Genomic DNA, 12755 nt, shown 5'->3' with positions numbered 1-12755 from the left:
ATTTATCCAAAGTTGTGGAAGGAATACAAGACGGGGGAATAATAGGAGGAGGCATTTTTGTTACTCTCATTGGAGAGTATTTAGGTGTAGATAGGGAACACGGGGGGTCCAATGATGGTAGTTGAGGAACAAACCAATACTATAGATTTGCAGGTATATCAAGGTGCAAAGGTACTAAAACAGAGGCACAATATACCAATACCATATCAGGGCAACCATCCACAGGTAGAGAGGTGTTCGGATGAGGAGACGGAGGAAGCAGATGACATTAGGGATGTCATTAGGGATAGTTATGCTGATGTCTTCCAGCATGTAGATGAGGTAGAAATGAATAACCAGGCTAGGCATCATCAGTATGAGCAGTGGAGAGCCGCGGATGAGTATGGACGCTCCAGGCGACGCCAACACGATAGCTGGCAAGTTCATCAGCACCAAATCATGAGCCAGCTATCATATCAGGTACCAAATAACTACATCCCGACTCGACCTGCTTACTATCCACCACATCAGCCTAACATGCGACCACCCTTTGACCTGTACGACCCCAATCAAGCCTGCCAGGACACCTATCACCAACCATGGAACCCGAGCGATGATATGAATTGGAATCCCTATCCAAATCAATAGTGTTCCATTGGTGATTTCTTATCTTTTATTATTTTTATCTATTTATGTTAAACATTTAACATTTTGATACTTTTATGTAATGTTTAACATTTTTATTATTTTGTACTAATATTTCATTTTTGTAATTTAAAAGTGGGATATTAAATCCCATTTTAAAATACCATGCATGTTTATATTTGTATTGTATGTATTTTATTTCATGTACACAATAGAGTAAAACAGTGCATTTTCAAAGATTGGCATTAAGTTCAGCAAAAGCAACTAATTTTGACGACAAGATGCAAAATATATGTGAAATGACAACTACAGGAATGAACAAATGATGTGCACCATTTATCATTCAAACAAATAACAATATGTTTGGAAACTTTGGTAAAATTTAATCATTTTTCTACGCTAATCACCCTCAATAATTTAAATTGTTACTGATTTCTTGCAAATGAGGGTATTGCAAGATCTTAAGTGTGGGAAGGGATTAAATTATTTCGGTTTTAAAAAGATAACTTATACACTTGGTTTAATAGCCACCGTTAAACTTTACTAGTAACGCAATAGTTGTATTAGAATCTAGTGTTCTCTGATAATAAAGAACAACCCTAGTCTTATATACTGACTGCCCACTTCTAGTAAAATTTTTGAAAAATTTTCAACTAAATGAACTCAAAATCATGTTTATACATATTTATGAACGATAAAACTAGGTGTTAACACCGAAATTATTGTTACCTCGGAAAGGACATAAATTGAGAAACAACCCAAAACGTTTGAATTCATTTAAAATGGAATAGAAGAGAATAAAAAGACAAAGAAAGAAAAATAAAAGCCAAGTGTGGGAAAAATTTACCAAGTTATTTAGAACAGATATCACATATTTTTGTACAAATAATTGAAGATACTTTTGTTTTGGACGATATTAATCAGTTTTACCCAGTTTATTGTAATATAAATGGAATTTAAAAGGAAGTAAAGTCTTTCGAGAAAAAGACACGTGCTTCTTGATTTAGGTCAGGAAGTTGTCATCCAGACTAGTTGTAGAGTCTACGAAAAATCTTGAAAAGTTTTCTCGGAAATCAGCTGGAAATCCACGGACCTCAGCATCAAACAGGGTCGCCAAGTGGTCAGACTTATCCTAACCATGAGAGGATCTGTCTCGTACAATGGGGGGCACCGTGCAAATTAGCTTATAAGACAAATGAATCAGATCCCTAGAAAGGATAATCTCCTTAAAGATCAAAAATCAGCATTTAAGCCTGATATTACTCAATCCTTGAGATTGACCTTAAAGATTGAGAATTATAAACTCATAGAATTCGATGATATCTAAACTCGAGCTTGAACGAGAAAATATTTTGATCAAATTACAAACCAATTTGTTTTCTAAAAACCCATTTTCAATGCGTTCATTACCATTGAACGTAAAATCCTAAGAATTCACCAGAATTCATTAGGTCACCTGAACCAAATCGGGTGTCAACCGTAAGAACGGTGGTTGCATAGCATGGTCAAAGACAGGACCTTGTGCCAGACCAAAAAACTATAGGGTGATCTTTACTATTGCTCCTACAAAGGATAGTAATTGCATCCGACACGATATAGACCATAATCAAAAGTATGTCATTAGACATTGCCTTAACAGTTGCTTGGTCAACGCTTTCCTTTACAACCGGACGGTAGTTTACCGAAAGGTAATATACGGAACAAGTAAACTGGACGTGTTGCTTTCCCAATACAAGGTTAGCAAGTGGGTGACACAAAACCACAAGTTTTGAGCTAAAATTTTCAAATCTGTAACCCACAAAACGCACAAAAATATTTTGCAAACACCGGTGAAGGGTTATTCTGGAAAACTTATCTAGGGTAAAAGCTAGATTGAAATTTCAAAAGATCAAATGTTTTTATAAAGATCCAATTTCCTAAAGGATATAAATTTTTATAATCATGTGGACTGTAAACCACATCGTTACCATCATTGTTCATACCACCGTATTAAAATCACTGATGTACAAAGTGTGAAGAATAAAGAAGTGATTCTAGTAAAGTTATATTCAAGTTCTATATTGCTTGAGGACAAGCAACGCTCAAGTGTGGGAATATTTGATAATGCTAAAAACGAACATATATTTCATAGCATTATTCTTCAAGAAAGACAAGCTTTTAGTTGCAATTGTTCTATTTACAAGTGATATTCGTTTAAATATCAAAAGGTGAAGACAAAAGACAGATTCGACGATTTGAAGAAGCAAACGACCAAAAAGCTAAAAAGTACAAAGTACAATCCAAGTGGTTCAAATTATTGCTGAGAAACGTCCAAAAATTACAAGAGTACAAGCCGCAAAACGCAAAGTACAAGATATCTAATCGTACGAAAGGACGTTCAAAAATCCGAAACTGGGACATGAACCAACTATCAACGCGCGACGCAACGGGCCTAAAATTACAAGTCAACTATGCACATGAATATAATATAATATATATATATATAATTATATAAAATTATATATATTATATTATTAAAAACCGTCGGCAAACAAGAAGACAAGTGATTATGAGCTGGATCAGGAGGCCATGCGATCGCATGGCCTGGCTTCCTTATCTCCATGCGATCGCATGGCAGTAAATTGGTGGTCAGGTGCTATAAATAGCCAACGAAATGGACGAGTTCAGTACACCTTATTCAATCAACTCTCTGCACTCTCTCAAATATATTTATATTTATTTTATAATTATAATTTTAATATTAAGTTAATAATAATAAGGTTATAGTGGCGAATGTTTTAAGTTTGTAAGTCAAAATTATGTCCGTGTAACACTACACGATTAATACTCATTGTAAGTTATGTTCAACCTTTTTAAATTAATGTCTCGTAGCTAAGTTATTATTATGTTTATTTAAGCCGAAGTAATTGTGATGTTAGACTAAATATTAAAGACAGGGTTATTGGGCTTTGGACCACAATTGGGGTTTGGGCAAAAGACCGACACTTGTGGAAATTGGACTATGGGCTATTAATGGGCTTTATATTAATTAAATGATATCTCGTTGATTTAATATAGAGATTTATAATTTGACGTATTAATATTTAACCACATACGCTTGACTGGGTACGGTGGGCGGGATATCTATAAATACTAATAATTGTTCATTTGACTGGACACGGGGATGGATTAATAGTCACTGGACTCATTAAAACAGGGGTGGATTACATTCAAGGGTAATTGGTGTAATTGTTAACAAAGTATTAAAACCTTGGATTACACGCAGTCGATAACCTGGTGTATTCATTAAACAAAGTATTAAGACATTGTTACAGTTCGAATCCCCAATTAGTTGGAATATTTGACTTCGGGTATAAGGTTAATTTGGCGAAGACTCTCGCACTTTATAATTATGACTGATGGACTATTATGGACAAAACCAGATGGACATATCGAATAATCCAGGATAAAGGACAATTAACCCATGGTAATAAATTAAAATCAACACGTCAAACATCATTATTACAGAAGTTTAAATAAGTATAATTCCTTTAATTTATATCTCGTCGTACTTTTATTTACTGTCATTTTATTTATCATCATTTTATTTATCGTACTTTTAATTATCGTACTTTTATTTTATCGCATTTTTATTTATCGTTATTTACTTTACGCTTTAAATTAAGTTATATTTATATTTAATATTTTACATTAGGTTTTAATTGTGACTTAAGATATAAAATCGACAAACCGGTCATTAAACGGTAAAACCCCCTTTTTATAATAATAATAATAATACTACTTATATATATATATATATATATATATATATATATATATATATATATATATATATATATATATATATATATATATATATATATATATATATATATATATATATATTTATACAAATATAGTTTAAAATATATATAGCGTTAAACTTAGTTGCATCCATGTGGAACGAACCGGACTTACTAAAAACTACACTACTCTACGATTAGGTACACTACCTATAAGTGTTGTAGCAAGGTTTAGGTATATCCATTCAATAAATATATAAATAACTTGTGTAAAATTGTAGCGTATTTAATAATATTTCGTAGTAAAATTAATAGTATTACGTACTACACCTCGCACACATAACCAATATTTATGGCATACTTGCGAGTATACGGGGGATATTCTATATGCATTATGTTAATATCGGTTACCAGGTGTTCATCATACGAATGATTTTTATTACACTTGCGAGTGTAATGTTATTTATGAAAAATGAGGATCTTGTGGTCTATTATACTATTGGAAAGGATTATTTATGATAAACTAATGAACTCACCAACCTTTTGGTTGACACTTGAAAGCATGTTTATTTTCAGGTATTAAGGAAATCTTCCGATGTGCATGTGATCATTTTAAAGATATTACTTGGAATCATTCATGGCATATTTCAAAAGACGTTGCATTCGAGTCATTAAGTTCATCAAGATTGATAAGAAGTCGTTGATAGATTGATATATTAGGAAATGGTATGCATGCCTGTTTAACTTTCGATGAAATGAAAGTTTCTCTTTTAAAAACGAATGCAATGTTTGTAAAATGTATCATATAGAGGTCAAATACCTCGCGATGTAACCAAATGTAATGTATTCGTCCAGATGGATTAGGACAGGTCGTTAAAGCAACTAAGTATGAACTTAACGGGTAGGTACTACCCGAATGAAAAATTATAAAACGCTAATATGAAGAAAAAGCTTTTATAAATAAGTTCATATTATGCTACAAAATACTATTGACTACTCTTAATATTCTATATGATTAACTTAATTCTTTTGGCTATTTTTGAAGGAAATGGCACCGACTACTCGTCAGAACTTGAACATGAGCGAGGAAGACTTCTGTGTTTTCCTTGCAGCAAACATAGCCACAGTACAGGCTGCGATGCAAAATAACAATAACTCTGGATCTAGCAGTGGAACTAATTCCACAAGAAATCGTGTAGGATGCTCCTACAAAGAATTCACTGCCTGCAAACCTCTGGAATTCGATGGAACCGAGAGTCCAATTGGATTAAAACGGTGGACTGAGAAGGTCGAATCGGTGTTTGCCATAAGTAAGTGCACAGAAGAAGATAAAGTAAAGTACGCTACGCATACCTTCACAGGCACTGCGTTAACATGGTGCAATACCTATCTCGAGCAGGTGGGACAAGATACTGCCTACACGCTACCGTGGTCAGCATTCAAACACCTGATGAATGAACAATATCGCCCCAGAAATAAGGTTAATAAGCTCAAAGTAGAGATTAGAGGATTACGAACGCAAGGATTCGACATTACCACGTATGAACGACGATTCACAGAGTTGTGCCTATTATGTCCAAGAGTGTTCGAAGATGAAGAAGTGAAGATCGACGCATTTGTTAAAGGGTTACCAGAAAGGATTCAAGAAGATGTGAGTTCACATGAGCCCGCCTCCATACAAAAGGCAAGCTGTATGGCTCGCAAACTAGTAAATCAGATTGAGGGAAGGATTAAGGAGCAGGCGGCCGAAGAGGCCAACATGAAACAGGTCAAAAGAAAGTGGGAAGAAACCAGTGACAAGAGTCACCAATACAACAACAACAACAACAACAACAACAACAACAACAACAACAACAACAACAACAACAACAACAACAACAACAATCACAACCACAATCACAATAACAATCATAACAACCGTAACAACAATCGCAACAATAACCACAATCCTAACAATAACTACAACAAACGTCCCAACAACAACAACAACTACAACAATCGTTTCAACAACAATAAAAATCCCAACAACAATCTCAACATGGCAACAAAAACCAAAAACAGCCATGCCAAAGGTGTGAAGAGCATCATCAGGGGTTCTGCACGACATTTTGCAACAGGTGTAAAAGAAATGGTCATAGCGCGATGAAGTGTGAGGTTTACGGACTAATGTATAACAGAATTAAAAGAACAAATAATGTCGGAACAAATAATGCCGCCACATTAATAGAGATTTCCCGAATAAGGGGAATACTAATGGGCAAGGCTGCGGAAGAGTTTTCAATATTAATACGGCAGAAGCGCAGGAAGACCCAGAGCTTGTTACGGGTACGTTTCTTATTGACAATAAATCTACTTATGTTTTATTTGATTCGGATGCGGATAGAAGCTATATGAGTAGAGATTTTTGTGCTAAACTAAGTTGTCCACCGACGCCCTTGGATAATAAATTTTTACTCGAATTAGCAAACGGTAAATTAATTACAGCAGATAATATATGTCAGAATCGAGAAATTAAACTGGTTAGCGAAACGTTTAAGATTGATTTGATACCAGTAGAGTTAGGGAGTTTTGATGTGATAATCGGCATGGACTGGTTGAAAAAGGAGAGAGCAGAAATCGTATGTTACAAAAATGCAATTCGCATTGTACGAGAAAAAGGAAAACCCTTAATGGTGTACGGAGAAAAGAGCAACGCGAAGTTAAATCTTATTAGTAACCTGAAGGCGCGAAAACTAATAAGAAAAGGTTGCTATGCCGTTCTAACACACGTAGAGAAAGTCAATACCGAAGAAAAGAACATCAATGATGTTCCCGTCGCAAAAGAATTTCCCGATGTATTTTCGAAAGAATTACCGGGAATACCTCCACACCGATCTGTTGAATTTCAAATAGATCTCGTACCAGGAGCTACACAATAGCTCGTGCTCCATACAGACTCGCACCCAGCAAAATGAAGGAACTCCAAAGCCAATTACAAGAACTTTTAGAGCATGATTTTATACGACCAAGTACATCACCATGGGGAGCTCCTGTTTTGTTTGTCGACTAGCGAGAGTTGAACAAACTTACCATTAAGAACCGTTACCCACTACCGAAAATCGACGACTTATTTGATCAACTACAAGGCTCATCGGCTTATTCGAAGATCGATTTACATTCCGGGTATCATCAAATGCGGGTGAAGGAGGATGATGTGATGACCCGGGAATTTTCGACCAAATTTAAACTTAATCTTTATATGATTTCGATACGATAAGCAAAGTTTGTAATATTGAGTCTCAAAAGTTTTGAAATTATGTTCATATATTCAATTAACCTTCGACTGCTCTCGACGATTCACGAATAATTTAATTGTAAATAGATTTGTGTGGGTTTAAATATATATGTATTTATAAATATAATAATTTGGAAATTAATTTTTAATATTATATGTTGTTATATTAAAAATTAAATATGTAAAATAACATGTAAAATAATAATGTTGTTGTTAAGATAAATAAATCTATATATATAAATATAAATGACTTCTATACATAATTATTATTATTGTAATTTCTAATATGAAATAATATAATATAGTAATAGATATAAAATGATTATATATATATATATATATATATATATATATATATATATATATATATATATATATATATATATATATATATATATATATATATATATATATATAACATTATAATGTATTCATATTTACATGAGGTAACTAATATGCGAACACAATTGCATAATATTAAATATAAAATGTGTAAATATTCAGTATATGTTATTATATAATATATTACGATACATAATTAATAATAAATAATATTAAGATATTCAATTAAGTTATGAATTTAAGATATAGTTACTAAGGTAATAGTGTTACCACTTTCAAAGTAATATCAACATTAGTATTTTTAATATCAGTATAATAAATATATAACATATAGATATAGAATTTGATATATATAAATATTATCATTAATATTATTATTATCCTTATTAATACTAATATAATTAGTATTGTTATTATTATTATCATTAATAATATTATTATTATCAAATTCACTAAAATTATTTTTATTGTGACTTATTAGTATTATTATTCTTATTATTATTATTATTATTATTATTATTATTATAAATTTAATTATTATTAATATAATTATAATTATTAATTATTAATATTAATATTTAATATTTAATATATATATTTATATAAATATATAATACCAAACATACAATTTGGAATCTGAATCAGTTCCATATATCTATCAAGCTACAATGCATTTTTTGTTTATGTCCCCAATCTGTTTAACATCCATTTCATTTAACAAGAATCTGATACAGCACGATAGCAACTAGTTTATTTTTTTATTTTTTTTTCCTTTCGGCCTGGTAATTCATCCTGTCGATATCATATAGCTTTAAAAGTTAGTGAATTCTCTATATTCATAACAAACTCATTCCACTTTATACACACAATATCAATTACAATCACAATTAACAGTTGAATTTAACAGAAAATATTTAAAATTGCACGTTACCTCTGTTCTTGCTTAATTTTTCAAAATATTTGAATTCGAAATATGTTTCAAAATGTGTTAAAACAGTTTTGTTAGGAATATTTTACTTAACCGATCTGGAAAGTTTCAACTGTCAATTTCTAATATCGGGATCAAATTTTGGAGTCAAAGTGTTTGAATTAAAAAGTCAACCAATGTGTTCATGGGAAAATTCGAGTTCATTTCTAAGTTTTAAGTCAAATTGATTATCCAGATAGTTTCTATAATGGATTTATACCATATTTCATGTTGCAATCGAAGTCTGAAACTTTCGCAAATTCAAAATCAAATTTAAAGTTCATAAAAGTATACTTTTTCTGTTTCAGCTTTTTATTTCTTTTATTTTGTTTTATTTTTCTATTCTGATTAATTTAGATCATCTATAATTGTTTCTGTATCATATATTAATCCTAAAACTCATTATGAAAAATCATTGTGTATTAATTTGGGCTCTGTTCGATTTGCTAAGAAAGAAGAAGAAGAAGATATAAGGGAAACCAGAATAAGTGGATTAAATAGTTTAGGGTCTGTGTTAATAACAGAAAAACGTGATGGTTCAGATGGTGAAGAGGTTTGTAGGTATGCGAGGAATCCTGGGTTCGAGTCCCTCCAAATGACTGCATCGTTTTTTTTGAGCTTTTTGAGGTAGTTATTATTATTATTATTATTATTATTATTATTATTATTATTATTATTATTATTATTATTATTATTATTATTATTATTATTGTTATTATTATTATTATCATACTTATTGTTATTATGTTAAAAAGTTATTATTAACAAAATGAATATTAATATACTTTATAATATTATCATTACTATTACTAGTATTACACTTATAAATTGATAGAATTATTATCATTATTATGTTTATAATTATTACTAGTAATATGAGTATAATTACTAATAATATCATCTTTATTATTATTAATATAAATGTTAGTTGTGTATTATTAAACTTATTATTATTATCATTAGTTATAAAATGGATAGTTTTATATAAAAAATACATTACAATAATATTAAAATTTACATATCACTATAATGTTATTATTAAAATGATAATTACTAAGCTATATATATATATATATATATATATATATATATATATATATATATATATATATATATATATATATATATATATATATATATATATATATATAATGTATCAATTAATACGTAAATATATATTGTTATCATATATAAACTCTAATATATATTTTTGTAACATATTATAAAGAATAATAAATCTTAGTTATATATATATATATATATATATATATATATATATATATATATATAAATTAAATATATTAAATTGGTCTAAATAACAAATGATATGACAAGTATATTATTAATAATAATTTATATAAACTTACTCGATTACGATTATATATTTTAATAAATATACAATTGACATAGGTTCGTGAATCCAAGGCCAACCCTGCATTGTTCAGTTTGTCTAATGTTGTCATATGTATTTTTACTACAAAATACATTAGGTGAGTTTCATTAATCCCTTTTTAAATGCTTTCGCAATATATATTTTGGGACTGAGAATACATGCGCTGCTTTTATAACTGTTTTACGAAATAGACACAAGTAATCAAAACTACATTATATGGTTAAATGATCGAAATCGAATATGCCCCTTTTTATTAAGTCTGGTAATCTAAGAATTAGGGAACAGACACCCTAATTGACGCGAAATCTAAAGATAGATCTATCAGGCCCAACAAGCCCCATCCAAAGTACCGGATGCTTTAGTGCTTCGAAATTTATATCATGTCCGAAGGAGGATCCCGGAATGATGGGGATATTCTTATATGCATATTGTGAATGTCGGTTACCAGGTGTTCAATCCATATGAATGATATTTTTGTCTCTATGCACGGGACGTATGTTTATGAGAAATGGAAATATGAAATCTTGTGGTCTATTAAAATTCTGAAATGATTATTTATGTTAAACTAATGGACTCACCAACCTTTTGGTTGACACTTGAAAGCATGTTTATTCTCAGGTACGAAAGAAATATTCCGCTGTGCATTTGCTCATTTTAAAGATATTACTTGGAGTCATTCACGACATATTTCAAAAGACGTTGTATTCGAGTCATTGAGTTCATCAAGAATATTATTAAGTCAGTTATAGTTAGATATATTATAAAATGGTATGCACGCCGTCAAATTTCGATGTAATGAAAGATTGTCTTTTCAAAAACGAATGCAATGTTTGTAAAATGTATCATATAGAGGTCAAGTACCTCGCGATGTAATCAACTGTTGTGAATCGTTTATAATCGATATGGACTTCGTCCGGATGGATTAGGACGGGTCTTCACAGATGATATTCCGAAGACTACTTTCAGGATGCGTTATGGTCATTACGAGTTTATGGTTATGCCGTTTGGTTTGACTAATGCACCAGCTGTGTTCATAGACCTCATGAACTGAGTGTATGGATCATACCTTGACAAGTTTGTCATTGTTTTCATCGAAGACATACTTATTTACTCAAAGGATGATCAAGAGCACGAAGAACATTTGAGAAAAGTGCTAGAATTGTTGAGAAAAGAAAATTTGTACGCTAAGTTTTTAAAGTGTGCATTTTGGTTGGAAGAAGTCCAATTCCTCGGTCACATAGTGAACAAAGAAGGCATTCAAGTGGATCCGGCAAAGATTGAAACCGTTGTAAAGTGGGAAACCCCAAAAACTCTGAAACATATACGCCAATTTTTAGGACTGGCTGGTTACTACAGAAGATTCATCCAAGATTTTTCCAAAATAGCAAAACCCTTGACTGCATTAACGCATAAAGGGAAGAAATTTGAATGGAAGGATGAACAAGAGAAAGCATTTCAATTGTTAAAGAAAAAGCTAACTACGGCACCTATATTGTCATTGCCTGAAGGGAATGATGATTTTGTGATTTATTGTGACGCTTCGAAGCAAGGTCTTGGTTGTGTATTAATGCAACGAACGAAGGTAATTGTTTATGCGTCCAGACAATTGAAGATTCACGAGCAAAATTATACGAATCACGATTTGGAATTGGGCGCTGTTGTTTTTGCATTAAAGACTTGGAGGCACTACTTATATGGGGTCAAAAGTATCATATATACCGACCACAAAAGTCTCCAACATATATTGGATCAGAAACAACTGAACATGAGACAGCGTAGGTGGATTGAATTGTTGAATGATTACGACTTTGAGATTCGTTACCACCCAGGGAAGGCAAATGTGGTAGCCGACGCTTTGAGTAGAAAGGACAGAGAACCTATGCGGGTAAAAGCTATGAATATAATTATTCGTACTAACCTTACTACTCAAATAAAGGAGGCGCAACAAGGAGTTTTAAAAGAGGGAAATTTGAAGAATGAAATACCCAAAGGTTTGGAGAAACATCTTAATATTAGGGAAGACGGAACCCGGTATAGGGCTGAAAGAATTTGGGTACCAAAGTTTGGAGATGTGAGAGAAATGGTACTTAAGGAAGCACATAAAACTAGATACTCAATACATCCCGGAGTGGGAAAGATGTACAAAGATCTCAAGAAACACTTTTGGTGGTCAGGTATGAAAGCCGATATTGCTAGATATGTAGGAGAATGTTTGACGTGTTGTAAGGTCAAAGCTGAACATCAGAAACCATCAGGTCTACTTCAACAACCCGAAATCCCAGAATGGAAATGGGAAAACATTACCATGGATTTCATTACTAAATTGCCAAGGACTGCAAGTGGTTATGATACTATTTGGGTAATAGTCGATCG

This window comes from Rutidosis leptorrhynchoides, chromosome 3 (genome assembly GCF_046630445.1).
Source record: "Rutidosis leptorrhynchoides isolate AG116_Rl617_1_P2 chromosome 3, CSIRO_AGI_Rlap_v1, whole genome shotgun sequence".
Classification (NCBI taxonomy): domain Eukaryota; kingdom Viridiplantae; phylum Streptophyta; class Magnoliopsida; order Asterales; family Asteraceae; genus Rutidosis; species Rutidosis leptorrhynchoides.
This window is presented reverse-complemented; position numbering follows the sequence as displayed.